Here is a 23,468-nt window from a genome sequence, read left to right on the forward strand (position 1 = left end):
GAGACATTGTCACAAGGTAATAAAAGTTTCAAAACCAGAACATTTTATTTAACAGTGAACAGACAGTTTAAACAGTTGAAACAGTTCTCCAGTTCCTATAAGTTTGTATAATAAGGGTTACTTAGGATTGCTTTTGGGTGCTCATCCTGTCTGAGCAAGATTTTTCAAGCTTCTAAACAAAAGACCTGACAGAAGAGGTCTTACACACCTGTAGGCCAGCCCAGGTGTCTTGGTTTCACTTTAAAGGATGTAGATGAAGCCATTTCCTTTAGAAAGGGTTTGTTGGGCAGCTTCATTAACATTATAAAAGTAGGTGTGGGGAGTGGGGTATTTTTTGCTTTTTCTTATTTAATGAATAGTGCTCAGGAATGCAGGAACTGCATTTCCACATTCCTGTAGCTGTCCCCCACCCCCCACCTAAAGAGAGAAGTGTTGCTGAGTCAGGCTGATGCCACACTTTAAAAGTGAGCATTATTATTATTTCAGCTATATCTAACTAAAAATGTACATAGTCAAAGCTAGAAAATGTCACTCCCAAATTCCTTTTAATATTGCTCCCTCCACCATTTATCTATTTCCTTTTCCATTTATGGGTATCAGTGCTGACTTGCCATGTAAATAAAGTCCACCTCCTTCACAACAGCAAATTTTGGTTAAGGAAACCATCAGGGGTCACATTAATTCAATGAGGCCAGGACCTAGTAATGCTCCCAAGCCAATTCAGAACAAATGGAGGCTGCCCTTAGACACAGGTTTGACCTTTTCCTTCACTCTTCCTCCTGTCCCACCCTCTGTGAGTGATTTAAAAATGGAAAAGGCCAAAACCTAGCCAGGCATGCATTTAGAGGATTATTTGTTATTTTTTTATTTTTGGTATTTTTCCTCCAATTTTTTTTTCCAATTTTTATTGTTCTTAAAACTTAAAGCAAGCCAAGTAAAAATTTAAGCTCTTCTCATCTACTGACAATATTCTGCCATAACAAGCCCTTCCTGAGTATGGAGAATTGCTCCAGGAAAAATCATGTCTCCATCTACATTTTACTCATGTGCTATCTGAGGACTCTTTCTGAAAGAAATCTATTAGGGGATGTACATGCATGAGCATGTTAGGGGTAAAGATTTGAAAACAGACAAATTCATTCAAAACCAGTTGTCTGGGTGGTTCCCCAAGGTATAGATACCAATGAGACTGGGGTTTGGGAATTAGATGGCTCTCATCTCTCCTCTCCAGCAGTGGTCATAATCATTTTACATGAGGCATGGGCAAGGAAAATGAAGTAGCTTCTATAGTAGAGGGTACCAGCAACTTAAGGAATACGCTCATTAACAGAACCCAGCTACCTGCTCATCATAGTGGCCAGAATGGTAGAAGAGGTGTTGGGGAGGAATAAAACTACACAATGTTATTTATTTGGGGACTTAGCCATGCCCTTAACCAGAAAACATGCCAGAAGCAAAGTTTAAGAAATCCTCTGGAAAGGCAAGCATCTTGTCTAATGTCTGGGCCAACCTAAGGACCTTACATCCAATAGGCGCCCATATATACTTGTAAATGGATAAATAAATGAGGAAAATGAATCAATATTGATTGTCCATTCTCAAAGAATTCACAGTCTTTCAGTCAAGCTCTTTTTTGTTTTCTGAGATTTAACATAGTGGCTTGACAAAATAGATACATCTGTTTGATACAAAGAGTTATCAGTTCCTTTATGGGTTTTTTTATTGTACCTCCAAATCACATTAAGTGTGTTTTTAACACATCTATTTCATTTAGTATTTTAGCATCATTTTCAGTGATATGTCTGAATGAAAAAACAGAAAGCCCATAATAAAGTGTTATTCCCATTGTACCAAGCATGCCAATGAGAAGTTAATCTACTTAGTTGTTCCTTCTCAGTGTCTTCCATATCACAACTGTTTGATAAGTTTTTTTCAAGTAAAAAAGAACCGTAGTCTCTTATTAAATGTGTTCTTGTGTTTCCACTATACTATTGAGATAAAGAGTGCATTTTGGTTTAGGTGTTTAAAAATGTCCTCGTTTTACTGAGCACTTAAAAACAATACTTTATTCAGTTTTAATACATTTTTACTAAATATGGTAAATTTGAAAATCCTTTTTTATTGCTCATGTGTCTTCCTGTTTCTGAGCCAAGCAATGAGCAAATATTTCTAAAAACCATTGTTTTCATTTTTATTCTCCTTTTGAGTCACTTAATTGTAGTAAACATTCTATGTTTGTTTAATTAATTCATTAAGTTCAAACTGTGAGCCCTGTTATCAGTCTTCAGGCTTTAAAGGAGGTCGACAGCCAGTGTCTTTGGCTCTTTCCCAGAAGTAGGAAAAATGTCTTTATTTTACTTTTTCATGTTACATTGAAGGAATCTTGCCCTTTTTTTTCTGTGTTTTCTCAAATCTCCAAGGCAAGTTAATGGGTCTTCTGAACCAGACCTCCTTACTAATTCATTGAACACAATCCCTTGCAGTGATCAGACACTGAAATATTATTTATTTAATAATCAAAGAGGTGTTGTCTATATGGTGCTGTGATTAGTGACCTAATGTCCTTCATACTAGGTCCATTCACTTCACTTATCTTTTGGACCTAGAGTGGCACATTCCACATAAAAGATGCTTTACTTGTCAGATTAATTAGACAGGTAAGCCGTTTTCTTTCACTCCTTTACTGTCTCTGAGCCAGGCCAGGGTGGTTCTAATTCATGTCCATCATCAGCATCCAATCAATATTTAAGAAACTGGGTGGAAAAATCACATACTTGCTTTTCAGAAAATGTTTTCCCACCTTTTCCACTGAACCAGGTGGCAAGTGTAGATGGGATTTTATCCCTCTACTTAGCTCAGCATTTAGCATACTGCCTTATACAAATCTATTTTCTCCATTTTCATCATTGTATAAGCTTAGGAGTGAGTGGTTACAAGACCCTTTGGTCTGAATATCACATTTGTTATTTCATTTTCTCCTGTGAGTACTCCATAATGATAAAATGATTTTGCTATTCTAAGGGATACGATTCTGAACCTCACAGAAAGTAATCACTGATTACTGATTAAGCCAACATTTAACTCCTCTCTGAAGAGAGCTGTAGGCTTTATAAATATATACACAGATCTCTGTTTCAGGTTCATTAATAAAAATAATGAATTTTTGTACCCCACTTGCTATCTCTGGGAATAAGACAAATAAGCAATATAATCATTATTAATTCAAAAGATATTGCTTATGCATGTTTGGCAGTTTAAAAATTATAAATTCAGACTATACGTAATTTCTTCTGCTACCAAGGACAGAATAAAGATCTTTGCATCTCAGTGCCAAGCAAGAACACTGGAACCTAACAGATGATTACCATCCATTCTTGCATTCATCAGGCATTGAATGCCTTACATATGATGTTAAGTGTTAAATAACTAATAGTCCTTGGATTTTGAAAATTTATTAGAATAGTATAACAATTTTATAAACTTGGCATGGAGCACCAAATTGGAAAATCAATAGCTATACTTATATGGTGTTCTAGAGTTCACAAAATGCCAACATATTTCCTTATTCTCAGCTCTGGGCACAAAGAAATATGGTAAATCTTTCTTCAGTGCCCATAACACTGGATAAGATAGTAGACAATTAATGTTTATCCACTATTTCATTATTTAAACCCTTGGTTGTATAATTATATTTTTAAGCCAGGGTCTCACTGTGTTGCTCAGGCTGGCCTTGAGTGCCTGGGTTTAAGTGATCCACCTGTTTTAGGTTCCTGAATGCTGGTACTACAGGAACATGCCACCTGGCCTGGGTTTTATAATTATACCACCCTTCTCATTGTGGGTCAAGCATACACAATGAGAATTGTGTAAAGACAATGCTTATTTTATAAATAAGTTGTTTCATTCATATAGAAACCATCTTCTTTTCAGAGTGCTTTATAGTTTAAAGAATGCACTCATCATATTCATTAGCCTGTCCTCTAACCTGGGAAAATAGACTGGCATTGGTTTAAGATGACCTCAATAATAAATTAAGTATCATCTCATTTCTCATACCTGAATAGCATAGAGCATTAATGTTCCCCTAATTACATGGGAGAATTAATCATGGATACCATGGACCCAAAACAATAGCTAGTATGGAAGAGGCAGTTCATTCATAAACAGGTAGCCTATTAATATTTGCATAGTGCTTCAGTTTACAGAGGACTTTAATATGCACTTCCTTTATGAAAATTTTAGTTCAGCGAAAATATATTTTGTCCTACTTTGGTATCTTTGATACAAAGAGTTATCCGTTCATTTATAGTTTTTTTATTACACCTCCAAATCACATTAAGTGTGTTTTGGAACACAACTAGAGTTCTTGGTACATTTTAAGTAAGGACAATTTCTTGGTACTGAGGATTGAATCCAGGGTCACTTAACCACTGAGCCACATCCCCAGCCCTTTTTATTTATTTATTTGTCTGTCTGTTTATTTAGGGACAGGGTCTCAGTTGCTAAGGCTGGCTTTGAACTTGTAATCTTCCTTCCTCAGCCTTCTGAGCCACTGGGATCATCACCTGGTTGGTGATGACAATTTATTAATCACTTGTATTTGGAGTATATTTTGTAGATTAAGAGGAGTTTCCGTGTTTTTTCTGTTCTCTGAAGTACTGTATTTTTATTCAGAATCATCAAAGCAGTGGAAACACATTGACCTGATATTCAAATTATTCGTTTATTGAAAACTTATGTCTACATAGGATTGTATTCTTTTGACAAAGCACTTGTTGATTCATCCCCAGCTTTTCTTTTTATTTTGAGACAGGGTCTCACTAAGTTGCTGAGGCTGGCCTGGAACTTATGATCCAGCTGTCTCAGCGTCCTGAAGAGCTGGGATTACAGGTCTAAGCCACCGTTCCTGGCTTCTTTTATTTAATCTTTGTATCTACGGTGCATCTCATGTAGAATGCATACAATAAGTAATGAACATTACTTCATCAACACGGAAACTTAAAGTTCTCATGTGCTTAATAGTTTACAAGGCACATTCTTATATTTTTCTTCATGTCACCTGGATGTGATCATGAATAAGCCCCTGCATACTTAGTAGCACAGGGATAGGCATAGAGAAGGAAATTAATATTATTCAGACATATTCTCAGGCATTTGCATCAGGAATTGGTAAACTATGGGCTAGCAGGCCAAATCCACTTGACCTGCAAGCTAAGAATGGTTTTTACCTTTTAAGGAATATAGAAGAGGCCCATGAAATCTAAAATATTCACAATTAGACCCCTTACAGAAAAATCATAATGACCCCTGATTTACACAATGCTTTACAACTTAACATTGTACTTTGAAATATCAGCTGTGCATGATTGCCAGTCCATTATGAATGCGTACATGTTCTTTTTTCTCTTGTGAATTACAGTGCATTTATACATATTATCAATCATTTAAATCAGTTTTCCTCATAAAAGGGAGAGGGGTCAAGGAGAAGATTAAATAGTTCCAAATTCTCTCATCTTTAAGACTAGAGGTATAGGTCAAACCCAGGAGTAGGTTTGACAGAGTCCACCAAATTCTTTGGCCACTACTATGAGTAGGGAGTTCAGATCTCACTCTGTCTCAGGCCTAATCACCCCTTTCAAGGATATTACTAGAAATTCCAAACCCCAAGAATCCTGCTCACCCAAGGTCAAAGCAGGAAGGTGATGCTGGCTGGTAGTTCTCAGAAGGCTGTCACATCTGGGTGTCCTCTCTAGATAGCCTTGCACTTTCTCTCCATTTTCTCATCAAACTAGGGCTTGTGAGTTAAGGAGAACTGAAATATAGTGTCTATATGGAAGCTTGCTACTGAATGATGTAACAAAAGGCAGACTACATATTGACTGGAAGTAGATGTGAAGAGAAATGGAGGGTTAAATCTTAATGAATGGCTTCAAAATGGGCTCAAGATTGGCCTATGCATAATACTGTCACTCTAAAGATATGTTCCTTTAAGGTAAATGGCAACATCAAAAAGTACATCTCAAAATAATCAGGCTTTCATGCAAATAAGAGATCTGGAAGGGAGTATTGAAAATGTCCCAATAGTGAGCAGAATAGCAATAGAAAAAGATTTGTGGTTTAGGGTCCTCATCTTGGTGTTTTCCCCAGTGTTGAGGTTTCTGTCCTTCCTGAGTTCCAGATCAGAAACCTGGAATCTCCCGTTTCCAGGTTTTATTCTTGAGGGATCTGTTTCTCTTAGGCCTTCCGTCCATGTAGGGAGGCTTGAATCCTTGCTCTTATTTGGGTGTGGGGTCTTCCACCCGTGGGTCTTAAATCCTCAAACTAAGACCTTGGTCTTATGTCAGACTTGAGACTTCCATCTATCTTGAGACATGGGCTTTTCATCTTAGTCCTGAGTCTCAAGTTTCAAACCACCTGTCTTCCACTTTGGGGCTTCTACCTTTTGTCCATCTTTTGGGTTTTAACTTCAGTCTGGATTCCAGGACCATATTTTGGTATTGGATCATCTCACAGGGCAGCTTGGCACAAGGAACAGCTCTGCAATGCTGATTTTGATAGCTGACATTCTGAACCTATTAGAAAAGGGTTAGGAAGCCCCTCTGCCACACATAGCAAGCATGCACACATATGCACATAGCCAAGAGAGGATTACATGAAGTCAGAGAGAGGGAAACATAGACTCACAAAGAGGCTGAAATACTCAAAAGGTGAGTAGAAAAGGAAAAAGTAGAGAGGACACACAAGCAAACAGAGTAATGCTGAAATAGAAAATCACAAACAAAGAGACACTGAGGTATACACAGGAGCGAAAAGAGAGAAAATAGCACTAGAGAGGCAGAGAGGAAATATAACAAAGAGAAATGTGAGATAAGGAGCAGAATGGACGCCAGAATCAGAAAAAGGTGAATTGTCCAACTTACAAAAAGGAGAGAAGGTAACAAATACCAAGTACACCAAGACAAAAAGACAAATACATAGTGCACCAAGACAAAAAGCAAGGTAGGCACAATAAGAAAAGGGCAAAAAAGCACAAAACATATGACCTCAAAGAGGAAAAAAGGAAGAAAAGAAAGAAAGAAAGAAAGATAGATAGATAGATAGATAGATCGATCTAAGAGAGCGAAGAGCAATAGCAAGCAAACAAAAACTAGAGAGATCCATTTAAGACAGTGCATAGACCACACTTAGGAACAAAAAGAGAAAGTGAGACAAGGCACACACAGAAGAAATTAGCAAGAGAAACATGGAGCTGATTCAGACACTACTCAAGTTAGAGAAGAAAGAGCAAGGAAGAAATAGACAAGCAAAGAAATGCACACTTAGGAGCGAAAGAGATAAACAAAGGCAGACCATCACAGGAGGAGACTAAGAAGGACTAGAGACGAGACACAGAGAGGGACATAAGAGGCACAAAATCTAAAAAAAAAAAAAAAAAAAAAAAGGAAAGGTGCTGTTAATTATGAAAAGCAATTCTTTGTACCAGTGCTACTTATATTACTACTAACAATAATAATGAGTTTGTTAGCTTAAGGATTTCTTACATAGAACCAAAACATGCCAACTCTGCCTGCCCACAGAGTGCTAGTGGTCACTTATATTGTGTAAAAGGAATCTGTGAAACTATTGGCATTAATTTTTATTTGCCGTCAGCCAGTCATTGTACTCTAAGTACTTCACATTCATAATTTCTTTAACCCTGGCAAACAGAAATCTAATCAAAGACTCTCACTTGCCAGTGGTCATACTCTTAAAGAAGTAGCAGAAAGGACTTAAACAGAAGGTCCCTCTTAACATTCTGCTACAATTAACTATTTGCTAAGATTTCCCTAAGAACTAAAGAAGATGTCACAGATGAGTGAATATTTTCATAAAGGGCCCTTGGATAGCGCAAAATCCTTTCATTTTATAGCTTCACCTTTCCCCATCCATTTAGAAAACAGACTTCTCATATCCTTCACAATGACAATAGATGCTTCCAAATCTGTCTTTTATTTTTTTTTCTTTTCCTTTCTTGTTAGAGATTGAACCCAGGGACGCTTAATCACTGAGCTACATCACCTTTTTGTTTTGAGACAAGGTCTCCTTTAGTTGGTGAGGCTGGCTTACAACTTAAGATTCTCCTGCCTCAGCCTCCAGGGCCACTGGGCTTATAGGCGTGGGACACTGCACCTTACCCAGGTTTCTCTTTACACTAAATCCTAACTCAGATTCTCTCCCAAATGGAGATGAGAAAGGGCCAGGCTTTCATCAGAAAGCATTACCTGTCTTTTAGGCTTTCAATATTTAAACCTTTAAGAATGGCAGAACACCTGAACATTTAAGATATACAATAAGGCAAGTAGAGGCTAAATCCCCCTCTGTGATCCAACGGGTAAGTAGTTAACAGTGAATTCAGTTGGTAATATAGGGCACTGGTCATCTTCCCATCTCAGATTCGGCCCTGTTTCCATCCAATATTAATTCCCTGCAAACAGCCGTTCATTCTGGGGCAATACTTACAGGATTGCAACCCCAACAGCTTACTTAATTCTGCTGTTCTGAAATGCTAGTGTCAGGCATGTTGATCTTCAGATAGAAAACTTGGCTCCTTTTGATGTCTTCTCATTTCTTTATCCTGATGATGATCCAGCTCTCTGTACTGCTTTTGGGAAGGATAATGGTTTGTCAGATATTATCAATCGAGAGCTTAAAAAAAAAGAGAGAGAGAAAGAGACCATGTAAATGTCATAGAAGCATAAGTGTGCTACAGTATTCATATTTGTGAACTCTAAAAAATATATTCACAGAGTTTAGAAACTCATGAAGTTTAAGCTTTTAGGCCCTTTAGGACAGAACTAATACAGAAGAGGAAATGGGAAAACGTCTTGTCCACCATCACTTTATGAGCCATTGAAGACACTATCATTAGTCATAGCCTTGTCTCTTTAGTTGAAGACTAGAATCCTGTTTAGAATGAGAATCAGCTAGGAAGGTGTCCCTTCCAATGATTCATAACCAAGATCACAAAAAGATAGAGATAAAAAGAGAATAGGGTCTGAAAATTGAAGGGCCAAATTAGTTGTATTAAAGTATCTTGGCTCAGGACTACCAATAGAAAGCAATAGAGCAATATTTCAAAAACTCATATGACATTGATCTCTGAGATAAAGGTGAGTCACTCTGGGACTCACACTCTCCAAATAAAAAAGATGAGTATAGGGTACTGGCCCTAAGGATTCTGAGTGTAATAGATCTTCCTAGGCTTTCCAACAAGTTGCTAGTAACTTTCTAAATCCTTGGGTTTTTCTACTCAATTATAACATTTCAAGGGCTCCTTCCATGAAAACATCTCATTGAATTTATAGGGTACCCACTCTTTATGAATAATGCTGGACAACACCTTTACCATTAGGATTACTGTACTGAATGGTGACCTTCATTTCCCAACCCTTCCCCTTAAACCTTCCCATCCATCTACTGACCTAGAGAGTGTAGGGTCCTGGTTCTGTAGATGCTGCCCAATGTGAGATAACCCTATACCATTTTTGGTCAGATTTCCAGTTGTACTTATTATTAGTCTTCTGCCAATCCGCATGCATAGCATATAGAGATACAGTTCTCTTTTATCTTCTCAAACCGCTGATTGTGTGTTACATCCTTGAAGTCTGTGAATGCCTGGCACAGTTCCCCTGTAAAGCTTCAAAGGAGATTTTGGGGACCACATGGAACAGAATGATTTGCTTAGGAGATCAGTGTTGTTGCAGTGGTAGTTGTTGTCCATGTTCTCCTAAAAGAAAGACCAATTTGAAAATTTAGTTGTAGGCCTCTTCCACATCCTGCAGTTCTATCCTAAACTGGTTCATGCAGCATGGTAACTTCTTCACCTCATTACTTTCACCAATCTGACACACTGTTGCCTCCTGTTTGTACCAAAGCAGGAAAATAAATACAATTTCTGTGAAAAGCTAACTTCACTGTTTTTGAGAAAAACAAGATCAAAATTAAGAATATTATGCTTTGAGGGATAGCTTACCCATCTTGATGTGCGGTGGTTGTCTTTGAGTCTTCACTCTCCTATCTGGACCCAGGAAAGAATCTTAGTAAAATCTCCCGACCCAGGGTTGTTGCCCAGTGGCAGTGAGCTTTTCCCCTGGAGGATCCTCATGCCCCATCTCCACCTGGGGATCGTCAAAGGGAAAAGGTCACTAACACTGCAAAGCAACAAGCCTGTTCTTCTGAGGAACATCTAGAGAAGAAAAGAAAAAAAAAAGAAATTATTAATTATTAAAACAAGTAGACTAATAAAGTCTGTCCTGATTGGTAACTAGCAACTGAGTTAAACCATGTCTACTCTTTTCCTTGCACAGATTGAAGGATGAACACTTCTAGCTGTTTAGAGCTCTTTACCTCCCTGGATTGATCAGTCTAGCAGCATGAGAATTGTTCTATTCATCCCAACACTGTTCTGCATACTTCCCCTCATTTCCAAGAGCAATCTAGAGCTGAATAATTATCAAATTCACAGAGTCTGCTTTATTCTCCAGTGTCTATTAATGAGCAATCCTCTGGAATGTGAGTGGTAAATGCTCTTGTTTGTGTTCTCATTGGAAATATAATGGATGTCAAGAAATTTAAAAGTTGAAACCAATGGAAGGAGAAGCCAAGGCTTTCTCAACCAAGAGATGAAGCCACTTAGATAAGGCACTATTGTTAAGATTCAGTAACCCTCACCTATCAAAGTGCCTGCCTGTCTTCTAGCTTTGCAGTGTTCACCTCTTTTAAGAGACTTCCAACTTCTTAAAAGGAGGATGTGGCAGTGACAAGGGAATCAAATAGGCCTGCTAAGGAACAGATCTGATACAGATAAAATTGATCCTATCCATAGGCAACTCCTGAGAATTTAACACTGATTGGCCCAAAGGAAGATGGGAATTTAAAACACTTTATTAATTTTAATAATAATTTTAAAGCCTTTTAATCTGAAGGCAGCTACTTCATTGACCAACTAGGAACTGATTAAAAGTGGCTCCTTGGCCAACTAGGAGCTGATGAAAAGTGGTTCCTGTTCTGTTTTTTATACAAAGAGCTGCAGAAAGTGAAAGCCCTTAAAGCCGAAGCAGAAATCTACCAATGATAAATTCCCCTAACTACCTTTTTCTTCAGGTGGCCTGCAAGCTCTCTGCCCAGGTTACCTGGAGCTTGTCCAGACTCTCAAAAGGGAAGGTCTGCTGAATGTGTAGCTTCTTTCAGCTGCTTGCAGTCCTCAAATCTCACATGCTCTGAGTGTCCTTGAGAAGAAAGAAAGGGCTCAGTAGGCTACCAAAACTGGTTTTAAATAAAAATTGCAGGGGTTGGGGGACTAGGAAGTATAACATGAAGCATTAGACAGACCTATCTGTACTTTCTAGTACCCCACTAATGAGAGTAGGATTAATGGATCCCAGCTGAAATTCATTTATGCACTATGTATTTATGGTTTCTGGAAGGAAACAAATACTGGTTTCCTCCCATATTCTGACTCTCTCCCTCACTGCAGTACAACTAGTAGGTTATTATTAGCACTATCATGTCTAAAATACCTTGCTATTTTGTTGGGTTGCCAATGTAGTACGGCTTGAGCATCAAAGCCCCCTAGTTTTGTTTGTTACTATAGTAATGACATAGTTCAGGACCATTCCTTTCCCCCTAAAGGGGGAATGTGAGGCCAGAGAAAGTGGTTACATTCTGGAACTGGTACAGAATAAACATTTCACTAGGGTTCAATATTCATTGATGAGAATTTTGAGACTCCTCTGTCATCTTCTATGCTCTACAGAACTTCCATAATGATTTGCTCATTTGTGCCTTCTCTTTGGTTTTGTTATTCATTCCAGTACTTGGCACAATGAATATCTATTAAAATAAAACAAGGATTATCTCAATATTGAGAATGGCTACATTTTTAGAACATCTCTTCTTATAGTTGCTAGAGATTTTTCTTAGGGGCAGAGATTATTTCAAGCAATGAATTGGAATACAACTCCAAGATTTACCTTTCGATGTTCTCTAGCAGTCATCAGTGTGGCCATATAAAAGGTGTTATTCTTCCTCTTGAGTCATGTACAGAACCAGCTCCAAATTCATTCCTTTGAAACAAATTCCACTGATAGTTATAATCATACATTGATAATGATAATTTGATTATTTCCAGAGCTGAATGAAAAATATTTCATAAGCCTAGACCAGTGTTTCTCAAATTGGGGTGATAAGAACTCTGGGGTTTGTGGCTATATTCTTTTTTAGTGGGGGTTGTGGCTCTATTCTCATGGATCCCCAAGTTCTATATGAGTTGTATGAAACATGTTTTTAATAATGGTAACTTGAAATATGAAAACATGTTTACATTTTAAGGAACTTTTCTTAAGTCAGTGTTCCATCAAACACATTCTTTAGGATTTCAGGAAATTTTGCTCCTTTAAGGGCAGGGTGGGCAAGGTTTCCTCATCTAGTACACAAGAACATGGACAAGCATAATCATCTACATAAAAGCCCACAAATAGGGGCATTAAACACCCCCACTGTACTGCAAAGGGGTCTAAGAGTAAGATCTTATTCATATGGGATGAGCCACATACTGTTATGTACATTAAAGTCAAAGAGGCAGTTATTACAAATATGTACACCTTGACTGTTCAAATATAGGGATCTTCTGCAGTGGGCACTCCCTGCTGAAAGGGAATGGCAGAAACTTCCAGAGTGGCTTCCTGCTCTAGTACATGGTATTTCTTTCTGAAGCATGGCTTTAGTGTGAGAAACAATGGCAAAGACCATGTTTCAAAAAAAATCAAGACTATTTTATTATTTACTTACTTATCTGTATGTGTGTGTGTGTGTGTTATCCCCAGTCAGCCAATGTTATTAGGATGGGTGGATGGAGCTCACACACCACAAAAAAAAAAAAAAAAAAAATCAAATTTTATGTGAAAGAATATATTTTCATTGTGTATAAAGATATATATATATACACACACACACATACATACAAGGTGACTTGAGAAATAGAAAAGAGGCTTATTAGACCCTGACTTTTCTATAGGGTAGCATTTAAGAGAAAGAAAATAGAATAGGGAAATTATTATTTTAATAGCTACAAAGCAGTACTTACAGTATTGTAAACATCCAGAATCTCTTCTTACAGCTGTCCAAAGAGGTGGTAGTGCAAACTGCATTCACATGGGCAGATCTTTTGACATTCTTCTCAGAGTAATAGTATTCTTTATCAGTGACTAGGAGGAACTGCTGTTGTGATGACTTCTTATTTGCTTCAGAAGTTTCATATTAATATATTTAGTCACCACTCTGTATACTAGAGGCTGGGATATTGTTTTTACTAGGCAGCCATCTCACTGTTGAAGTTTATGCTCAGAAAAATGATTAGATCTTGGCCCCTCATTTCTAAGATAAGTCCTCACTCTAGGGTGCTTTTTCAAACTACTTTTAATTAGTAGCAGAATTAAACAGTGCATTTTATATAATAATCTAATGAGGTGGCCTTTAATTTTCAAAAGCTCCTCAGCACATATCCTCTTATTTAATCCTTCTATGGCAATCCTGAGCTGGTGCTCAAGATGAAGAAATTTAAGAATTAAAAGGCTCAGGTAGTTTTTGTAAAAGTGCTTGGTGCTAAAGCCCAAAGATTGGCTTTAAAATGGTAGTAAGAAAGATACTGGTCTTAAGAGTTGTATTCTGGTACTCCTTTTTAAATACTAAAATAGCAAGAGTCAAAGTGGTCTGTCCACAGACTCATTGTACAACTGCCACATAAAAAAGAGAATATGGGTGTTGTTGGGGTTTTTTGTTGTTGTTGTTTTCTGGTTTGTTTGCTTTGTTTTGCAATGCTGGGGATTGAACCCCAGAAGTACTCTACCACTGAGCTACATCCTAGCCCTTTTTATTGATTTTATTTTATTTTTTATTCTGAAATAGGGTCTCACTAAGTTGTCCAGGCTGGCCTGGAATTTTCAATCTTCCTGCCTCAGCCTCTTGCATCGCTGGGATTACAGGCATATGCCACTGCTCCCAGCAAGGAGATTTATTAACCAGGAAATTTGCTCTGGAAGGAAGAATGTAGAGCAATGTTAATCTTCCTTCCTAGGGAGACAATTTTCAATTATTACGATATAATGAAAACCCTATATCAAGGGTGGCAATCCAGCTCCCTGAGCCTGATTTGCCTTGAATATTTTACACAGTAAAGAAGTAACAAAGATGGGCAGGAGGAGTTCTTATCCCCAGAATGCGCCCATAATTGGAATTGTGATAATTAACAAATGCCAGGGCCTTGGGCAGGTAAAGGCTCATCCACCTAGTTCAGGCCTGATTTTAATAGTTAGTGCTGCACAAATGTATCAAATGGTAGCAAGATCTTGGACTGATGGGGAGAAAATTGGGACAATCAGTCCTGTGTTCTTTAAGGACACAGAAGGGGCTATGGATAATTAGCACTACTCAGAAGCAATGCAAAGGAAGTGGGAGGGGTCTGGGTCTAATGGGCAGGACCAAGGAAATTGCAACTGAAGTGGGTAGGCCAAGGACATCTGGGATTGTTAAGAGAGGGCCTTGCCCAGTCAACATTACTCAGTAAAGAAGTGAATGGGGCAGAGGAGGGTAATGGGGAGAAAGGGAGCACAATCTTATCTAATGGCTGGACTGTGAGCATTAGTAGTCCATAAGATGGGTCTAGGGGCAGACAGGAGGCAGGGCTTGTATGAAGAGTAAGTCAATGGTTACTTGGGATTTCATGTTTTAAGGTAAAAGGAGTGGAAGTATGGGCCATTCACTGTTTGATGTACAAGTACATGGCATACTGTGATGTTTATACTTTATTATGCTATGGGTCACTGGGGTCAGGGTGCTTGCTTAACAAGGCCAGGGAGGAAATATAACTAGTGATGATTGCCATTGTGCTTCTTAACAGTCCCCAGATAAGTTTCAGGGAAGGAAAAAAAAAACATTAATAATTTCCATTGTGCCCATAACAGTCTCAGTAGACATTTTGGGTGGTCAGCAGCCCCTGCAGTAATGCAAATGGGGTGTAAGAACATAGGATTCTACCCGTGTATAATTGCAAATATTCACATTGAAGGTCCAAAGGACCTTAGTTGGTCAGCACCACTGATGTATATAATGATGGTGCAGTGGTCTTACCTAATGATCAGTACTTTCTCTATTATTATTATTATTGTTTTTGTTATCATTGCACATTAATTATGCAAGACTTGGTTATGAATAGTATGCCTCAGCAGCAATCAGATCGTAGTAATAAGAACTTAAGGTCCTTTCTACTACACAGGTCCACAAACAGACATAATTATGTACGTTAATATTTGCAAGAGAAGAGCTGATTCATAGTAAATGTCTCCCTGATGGAAGGGGATATGAGGAGATGAAATCCTAGTATTAACATACGCTGAGGTCCAAATGAAGTGGGACTGAATAAAAGTATCTCTCTGCTCTAAAGCAAGGAGAGCTCAAGGGTTCTACATAAGACGTGCATAGATAGAGCATTTTCTTTGTGCATGGGAACTTTCTAAGATAGTCAAGTAGTGGATACTTGTTTTGGGCTAAAAGTGCCAAGGAAGTAGGTGGGATCCATTTCTAGTGCACAGAACAGTAGCAAATGCAATTATACATATTAAAGGTCCAAAAGAAAAGGACCTTGCTTGATCAGCAGGCCCTTCTGTACTGCAAAGGATAGGTAAATGGGTATGATCTTAGTCTATAAAGACAAAAAATAAAATTCAATTACGTTTATTAATGGTCCACTAGGAGGCACAGTGGAGTATCCCCTGAGAAAGAGCAAAGGGAATACAACGATCCTAGATGTAATAGGGTTGTGGTCAACTGCATGTATGCCCAACTGCATGTCCAGGTGTAGAGGTCTTAAGCAGTGGGCATCACTTATTAAAAGGCCGAGAAGTCAGAGGTTAAGGTATCCTTCTCTAGTGCCCAAGAACCCAGTAAAATGCAATTCTGTGTATTAACAGGCCAAGAAAGGAGACCCAGAGGTCACAAACTTTGGTATATACAAATTGATGGTATAAGAGTAAGACCTTTGTTAAATATGATGAACCATGCCACAATTATGTATATTAATGCCCAAGGGACGTAGTTGTGATAAATCAAAACTACATACTTTACACAAAGATTTTAAAGTAGTAGACACTCCCTCCTGATAAGCAAAGAGACTGAGGGGAAGACTGTCCAGTAACATGTGGAAGCCAGGAGAAGAAGCCTCAGTGATCAGTACTACTACTGTACTGCAAGAGGGTCTGAGAGTAGGATCTTATTCAAATGGGATGAGCCAAGTGCAGTTATGCACATTAATGTCAAAGGTGCAGGACTGGTTAGTATAATTGTGCACCTTGATTCTCCATATCTATGGGTATTATGGAGTGGCCACTCCCTGTTAGCAGGAAAAGGCAGATGGAAGGGAAAGGAGGGATAGGGCAGGGAAGGTAAGGTTGGCTCCCTTGTGTAATTCACAGGAATCTAGCCAAGTATAAACACGCACAAAACAGGCCAAGAATAAAGGCCTTGGAATTCAGCACCCCTGCTCTATGACCAAAAGGGCCTGAGAGTAGAATATTCTTTATACCTTTATTTATTGTGTGGTGCTGAGGATTGAACCTAGTGCCTCACATGTGCTATAGGCAAGCACTGTGCCACTGAGCTATACGCCCAGCCCAACAGAGTAGGAACTGTTGGGAGAAGGCTTGTCTGGGACACAGAAACCCAGAGAAATATCACCCATATAACAGGCCAAGAATAGGGGCCTTAGAGACCAGCACCCCTTGCTGTATTGCAAAAGGCATCTAGAGTACAATCTTATTCAAATAGATAAACCAAGTGTGGTTATATTCATGGTTCAGGTGCATGGTTTGGTTATTACAATTATACACCTTGACTGTCCAAATACAAGGATTTTTATAGAGTGATCTTCACGAGTGGAAGTAAGATAGAAATTGGGGGAAGGCTTGTCTGGGATACAGAAACCCAGAAAATATCATCACCCATTTAACAGGCCAAGGCCATATAGGTGCCTTAAAGATCAGCACCCCTTGATTTACTGCAAAAGGGGTCTGAGAGTAGGATCTTATTCAAATGGGATGAACCACATGGAGTTATGCACCTTAATGTCAAAGGTGCATGACTGGTTAGTATAGTTGTGCACCCTGACTGTGCAAATATAAAGATCTTAGGGAGTAGTCATTTCTACTGGAAGGGAAAGGAGGAGGGAGAAGGGCAGAGTGGGGAAGGTTTCCTCATCTAGTACACAAGAACATGGACAAGCATAATCATCCACATAAAAGCCCACAAATAGGGGCATTAGAGATAAACACCCCCACTGTACTGCAAAGGGGTCTAAGAGTAAGATCTTATTCATATGGGATGAGCCACATACTGTTTGTACATTAAAGTCAAAGAGGCAGTTATTACAAATATGTACACCTTGACTGTTCAAATATAGGGATCTTCTGCAGTGGGCACTCCCTGCTGAAAGGGAATGGCAGAAACTTCCTGAGTGGCTTCCTGTCTAGTCCATAGAAACCTGGACAAATCTAGTTATGCATACCAGCAGGCCACAAAATGGAGCCTTAATGGCCAACACCACTGCTGTACTTAAAAGAAAGTATAAAAGGGAAGGATCCTAAGGCAATTTTCATTATGTACATTAATAGTTTTTGAAAATGGTCCTCAAGTGAACAGTACCTTATGCAGTAAGCCAAAGAAGGTGTGAAGGGTCACAGAAAGAACGCTAACTTGAAGGACCATATACATATATCTATAGTCTCAGGACAAGGGCTTTATGTTGGTCAGCACCCTGATCCAAAAGGCATAGTTTTGGACATCTGGGAATGTGTACAGAACAAGGAAGACTGTACACATTAACTGTGCTAGTTTAAGGGTCTTACATAGTAGGCACCTCCAGCTGCAATGTAAATAGTATGTGGGGTCTTTACCTGGTGCATATTACTGGAGCAAAATTAAGTATGAACATTTAATAGAGTAAATCTTGGCTACTTAGAAGCCTCCCCACAGTGATGCCATGAAGCAAAGAAATGGAATCTTACGTAACATTGGAGGCTTAGAATACTGTTAATTATGCACATTTTTTTAAGTAATATAAAAACACTCCCTGCTGTTATGCCAAGGAGGGAGGTATAATTGAATAGGGCCCTAGGGCAGTTTTGCTCTTTCAAAAGTGAAAGACTTCTGGTACTCACAGCCCCTGCTATATAATAAATCCCAGAAGTCCAGACTTTAGCTTACTGGGACAGACCAGGATCAACTGGAAATAAATTAGCCCTCCCAAGAAAAGGATCCTTCCATTCCTTGCTTTAAATATAAAGGAAGTGAGGAATTAAAGGGTGGGACCATTAGCATTGGAATTTTGCCTATTCATAGTCCCCAAAGGTAAAAAATTAACAAGTGACTTTGATCAGAAAGACATAATTGTGGTCAGTTACCATGGTTCACATTATCTATTCTAATGCAAAGGTCTCAAGTTAAGGTAGGTCTTCCACTGCTGAATTCCAGAAATTTTCTCTGGCACAGGAAGAGGGGAAAACCCATTCACATATATTAACTGTACAAAGGAAGGGGCCTTACTAGGTCCACTCTCTGCCCCAATGCTAATAGGGTGTGAGGAGATGGAATCTTTAGTTTATGGAACCACAATTTTAATTGTGCACTTTGTCAGTCCAAAGTCGCCCCTGCAGTAATGCAGAGGGAGCCTGAGAGGATGGGATCCCAAATTTACAGAAAACTGCAGTTTTGTATAAGAGTTTCAGAAGGGGCTTTAGGTAATCAGCACCCTCTTTATTTAAGCAAAGATCTTAATATCAAAGATTTTGTTATAATCAACTAGGATTGTGCACATAAACTGTCCTAGTACAGAGGTCTTGAGTAGTAAGAATCCCCTGCTGAAATAAAGGGAGTAGACAGAGCTAGTGCTCAAATGTAGTGATGGACATCATGGATGATCACTGGAGGTGAATAGCACATGTTACAGTGTACAAGGAGGACACAGTGGCCCTTTCCAATGGACAAGGCTCTGGAAAACTACAGCTGTGTAAATTAATTAACTGCGAAAGAGCTGCACTTTTAATAATCTGCTCTTTCTAGCAGTATCCCAGAAAATCTAATGGGATGGGAATCCACTTTCATTGTGCTAGACCCCAGATAGAGTGTTACTCCTCAGCAGTAATGGCATCAAGAGGGGACATCTTAAACAAATATATAGGAGCAGAGGCAATGATGTTTTTATATATCTTACTGATCAATGCAATGTATTTGGTAGTCTGCTCAACGAACCAGCAATGAAAAGAGTATAGGTGGCTGTTTTAGGTAGGACCAAAAACAATTATGACCATACCCATTAATATTCCAAGGAAAGGTTGTTTGAGAATGAGACTGACTACTGGGGCAATCTCAACAATAGTTTCTCCTTCCTTAACATAGGGGGCTGAGAAGGTGAGGAGTAACTTCAATTATGGTCAATCATTCTCTGATATGAAGCTCTTGATTAATTAATTAATTAACATTTCCCATCTTTATAGGGTCAGGGACTCTTTGTTATGGGACCCGTGGACAAAGGGGACTGGGTGCATCAAGTTCGTGACAGGGGCAGTCAGCACTGAAAATGAATACTGCTAAGGGTAGAGGGTCTCAGTCTTAACAAAATGAACAATGGCGCGCCCAGCTCAATCCATGAAGATGGAGGTTGCTTTACCGCAGAAACTGGGCTGGGGTTGGGAGATGAAGGTGCTGGGACAGGGGCAGGGGCTGGGCCTGGGGGGTGGATGGGGCTGGGGGCTGGGCCTGGGGGGGAAGGGGGTTGGGGCTGGGGGGAAGGGGGCTGGGGCTGGGGCTGGGGCTGGGCTGGGGCTGGGGCTGGGGCGGGGCTGGGGCTGGGACTGGGACTGGACAGGGGCTGTGGGGGTTCCGGCCAGAAGGGACTAGCGAGATATGGGGGTCAGGCCGGAAGGGAGTTGGGAGATTGGGGGGTTGGGACTTCCTCAGGGCCGGAACTGGGGCGGGGCCTGGGGCTATATATAGGTTGGCGTTGTGGCGGCCTCGCACCAGTCTGCCCGCCAGCTCACGAGCTCGCCAGTTCGTGAGCTCTGTTAAGTGGCAGTGGCAATAGGGTAGGACTAGGTATAGCTGGCAGCAGGATGGGGACGAGTTGGGTCATCAGAAAACCATAGAAGATGGAAATGTGGGCATTAATACTCCAATTTTCTGCCAGATAGTTATTAATTAGTGCAGCATCATGAATGGGAAGAATCAAGGCCTGTCCTAGTGTAGACCTTCTTTTTTGTTTATGTTTTTAAAACTTTTTATTTATTTCACCTGCTTCTGAGATTCGGAAACTGAGGGCCCAAGGCAGATCCCCAGAGCCCTGTGGAGCCTTGCGAGCAGAGCTTCGAGAGCGCCTGCCATGAGCAGATCGCCAAGTAGTCTAGCCACGTGCTAGGCATACTGTGCTGGGGGAGCGTGCTACCGCTGAGCCCAGGAAAACAAGAGCAAATACTCCTTTTTTACTATTCTTTTTTTCTTAGAAAAACAGCAAATTAAAATCTGACTTTGAATCTTTTTAGGAAATTATGATATGATAACCTGCAAACTCTGAAGAACCTACAATGAAAACTCATTAAAGGTAAGTAAGATGAAATCTCCAGATGAAGCCTCTTTTTAAGTTTTTTACTATTCCTGTCCAATGCGACAGATTTTAGGGAAGGAGTTTTTAAGCTATTGTTTTTTAAAAAACAAATTTTTAAAATGCCAAATAATGTGACTAAAATGAAATCTACAAATGCAGATTCTAAATACTCACTTGTATTAACTTTGTAAGTTTTTTACTATTCCTGTCCAATGCGACAGTTTTAAGGGAAGGAGTTTTTAAGTTATTGTTTAAACAAACAACAAATTTTTAAAATGCCAAATAATGTGACTAAAATGAAATGTACAAATGAAGCCTGTAAATAATTACTTGTTTTAACTTTTCAAGTTTTTTACTATTCCTGTCCAATGCGACAGGTTTAAGGGAAGGAGTTTTTAAGCTATTGTTTTAAAAAATAAACAGCAAATTTTTTAAATGCCAAATAATCTGACTAAAATGAAATCTACAAATGAAGTCTTAGTTTATAAGCTATAGTTTAAAAAAAAAGAAAACAGCAAATATTTTAAATGCCAAATAATCTGACTAAAATGAAATCTACAAATGAAGTCTTAGTTTATAAGCTATAGTTTAAAAAAAAAAGAAAACAGCAAATATTTTAAATGCCAAATAATCTGACTTTGAATCTCTTTAGGAAAGTATGATAGGAGAACCTGCAAACTCTGAAGAACCTACAATGAAAACTCATTAAAGCTAAGTAAAATGAAATCTACAGATGAAGCCTCTAAATACTCACTTCTTATTTAAATTCAAACACTAGCAAGCCACACAGACTTCTCACTGAAATCAAAATCTGACCCCAGCATCAGCCATGAGGTAGTGTTCCTGTTGAGGAATGCAGGGGTTTCTCTTCCAACACTTGTTGCTCAATGACCATCTAAGATCCATTTTGGTCCTTGACCTTGTCCACACCAGACAAACCTGGCCACAGTGCAGGTTAGACCAGTGGCCAAGGAGTAGATTAGTCTTTGGCCATCACAATAAAACAGGAATTCATCCTGCCCATCCTGATTTCTTTCCAATACTTCAAGGAGCCATGCTGAAATGGAGCCAAAGAGCATAAGTGTAGAGAGACACACATAAGGTAAGTGTCCTTGAAAGGTCCATCAGCACAGCCTTTCCAATTCTTTTGCCCAAGTCTAATTCAATCATATGCTTCAATTGGCTGTGTGCAATTAAATTCCACTTGCATTTCCAATTGGTTAGGTCCTGGAGCAATCCAGCACTGCCAAACCATTTTTCTCTCTGGCAGCATAAGGAAGCAAAGCCATCTTAATGCAGCAGGACCACCTCTGCAAAAACCACTTTAGATTGTATCAACCAAAACCCTGCCATGTCAACAATGTAACAAACTTCCTGTTAGCAACCAGGTAAGCCCCCTGCAGCAAAATCCACCCTGAAATCCATGTGAAATCCACCTGACAAAAACAAAGCCGGAAGTACTTTTATACTTTTGCAGAGGCTTTATTAGCCATCTTTTGGAATAGCAAAATGAATCACCACCATGCTACTTCAGAACAAAGACTTGCCACGTCATGTGGCCTTCCCGCCACTTGAGAAAAGTGGATCCGCCATCTTGTGCAGTTCAAGAAGGCAACGCCAAGCTACACAATGCAGCAATTTTCAAATCCGCCATTTTGAGCCCTGCCCCAGCTTTCTCGCCCTCCACTTTCACCTACAGAAAGGTCGAGCACCAAAATCGATGGAGCACCAAAATCGGTATACCTCATGCAAAGCACATGACTGTCGCTCTGCAGGGGGGTAGGGTGTGGCATCCATTCTGCCTCCCAATATATTTAGCACAATTGACGGGACCTCAGCCCACACATGCAGCGAGGCCAACATGGCGCCCACAGCCAGCGTGCGTGCCCGCATGCCGGCTCAAAGATCTCACACACCAACACAACCGGATCATTCAAGTACTGCAATAACCCACAACATCAGCACATTTTGACCCATAACGTTCTGAATGGAAGATGAAAACAAAAATGGAAGCAGGTATCCGCGGCCCCGATGAGCCAACCAAAATTAAATAATTAAATAAAAAAAAACAAAACAAAAAGCAGGTATCCGCGGCCCCGATGGGCAAATAAAAAAAGAAAAACAAGAAAAAAAAAATAAGAGCAGGTATCCGAGGCCCCGATGGGCTAATCCGCAGCCCCGGATGGGCGGGCTTTCAGAGGAGACAGACCCAGCAGGTATCCGCAGCCCGGATGGGCGAATAAAAAAAATATGCATATAAAGAGTAAGCATCCACACTCCCCAAGGGCACATTTAAAAAAGTAAATGAATAAAAATAAAAGGCAGGTATCCACAGCCCCGTTGGGCAAAGGGAAAAAAAAAAATAGGCCAGGTATCCAGGCCCCGATGGGCTAAAGGGAAGGTGAGTAGAAAACCAAATCAATCCAAAAAAGGTCAACCAAAGAGTCGACCAAAAGTATTCCAAAGAAAAGATGTAAAAAAGAAACGGAAATTGCGAGCGCGGCAATTACCTAACAATAAGTCGAGAATCTGAAAAACAAGGAGAAGGTGGAAACAAAATAACATAACAAAGCAAGGAATTTTTAAAAAAATAATTTATGCAATTTCCCATCTTTGTTAAATACCCGCAAAAGACCCCGCATAGTGGGTGGTCTAGAACCCTAAAATGGTCCTTAAACCCGCAAATAAAGAGAAACATACGTGTAGGAAACTCCCGAGAAGACGAAACATGGCTGCACCACAGGATTACACAGCTAAAAGAATTCAGTGACGTGGAGGGGGGAAG

General features: G+C 39.5%; 1 protein-coding gene and 1 long non-coding RNA gene across 3 annotated transcripts in view; one reads left to right on the top strand and one right to left on the bottom strand.

Moving 5' to 3' along the window:
• Positions 1–22,724, top strand: part of Chic1 (cysteine rich hydrophobic domain 1) — a 95,359-nt gene extending 72,635 nt beyond the window's left edge. For both annotated transcript variants that reach the window (XR_013342577.1, XR_013342576.1), the window contains exons 4-5: positions 20,622–20,680; positions 21,336–22,724. The gene's annotated coding sequence lies outside the window, so the exon portion shown is untranslated. The remainder of the gene's footprint in view (positions 1–20,621; positions 20,681–21,335) is intronic.
• Positions 44–14,891, bottom strand: LOC113175409 (uncharacterized). The gene is made up of 7 exons (XR_003299962.2): positions 13,124–14,891; positions 12,012–12,104; positions 11,172–11,267; positions 10,013–10,225; positions 9,462–9,766; positions 8,500–8,685; positions 44–7,416 (listed from the first exon to the last, which is right to left on the bottom strand). It is a non-coding gene; the product is annotated as an uncharacterized LOC113175409 (long non-coding RNA).
• Positions 22,725–23,468: the final 744 nt, after the last annotated feature.

This window comes from Urocitellus parryii, chromosome X, assembly GCF_045843805.1.
Source record: "Urocitellus parryii isolate mUroPar1 chromosome X, mUroPar1.hap1, whole genome shotgun sequence".
Lineage (NCBI taxonomy): Eukaryota > Metazoa > Chordata > Mammalia > Rodentia > Sciuridae > Urocitellus > Urocitellus parryii.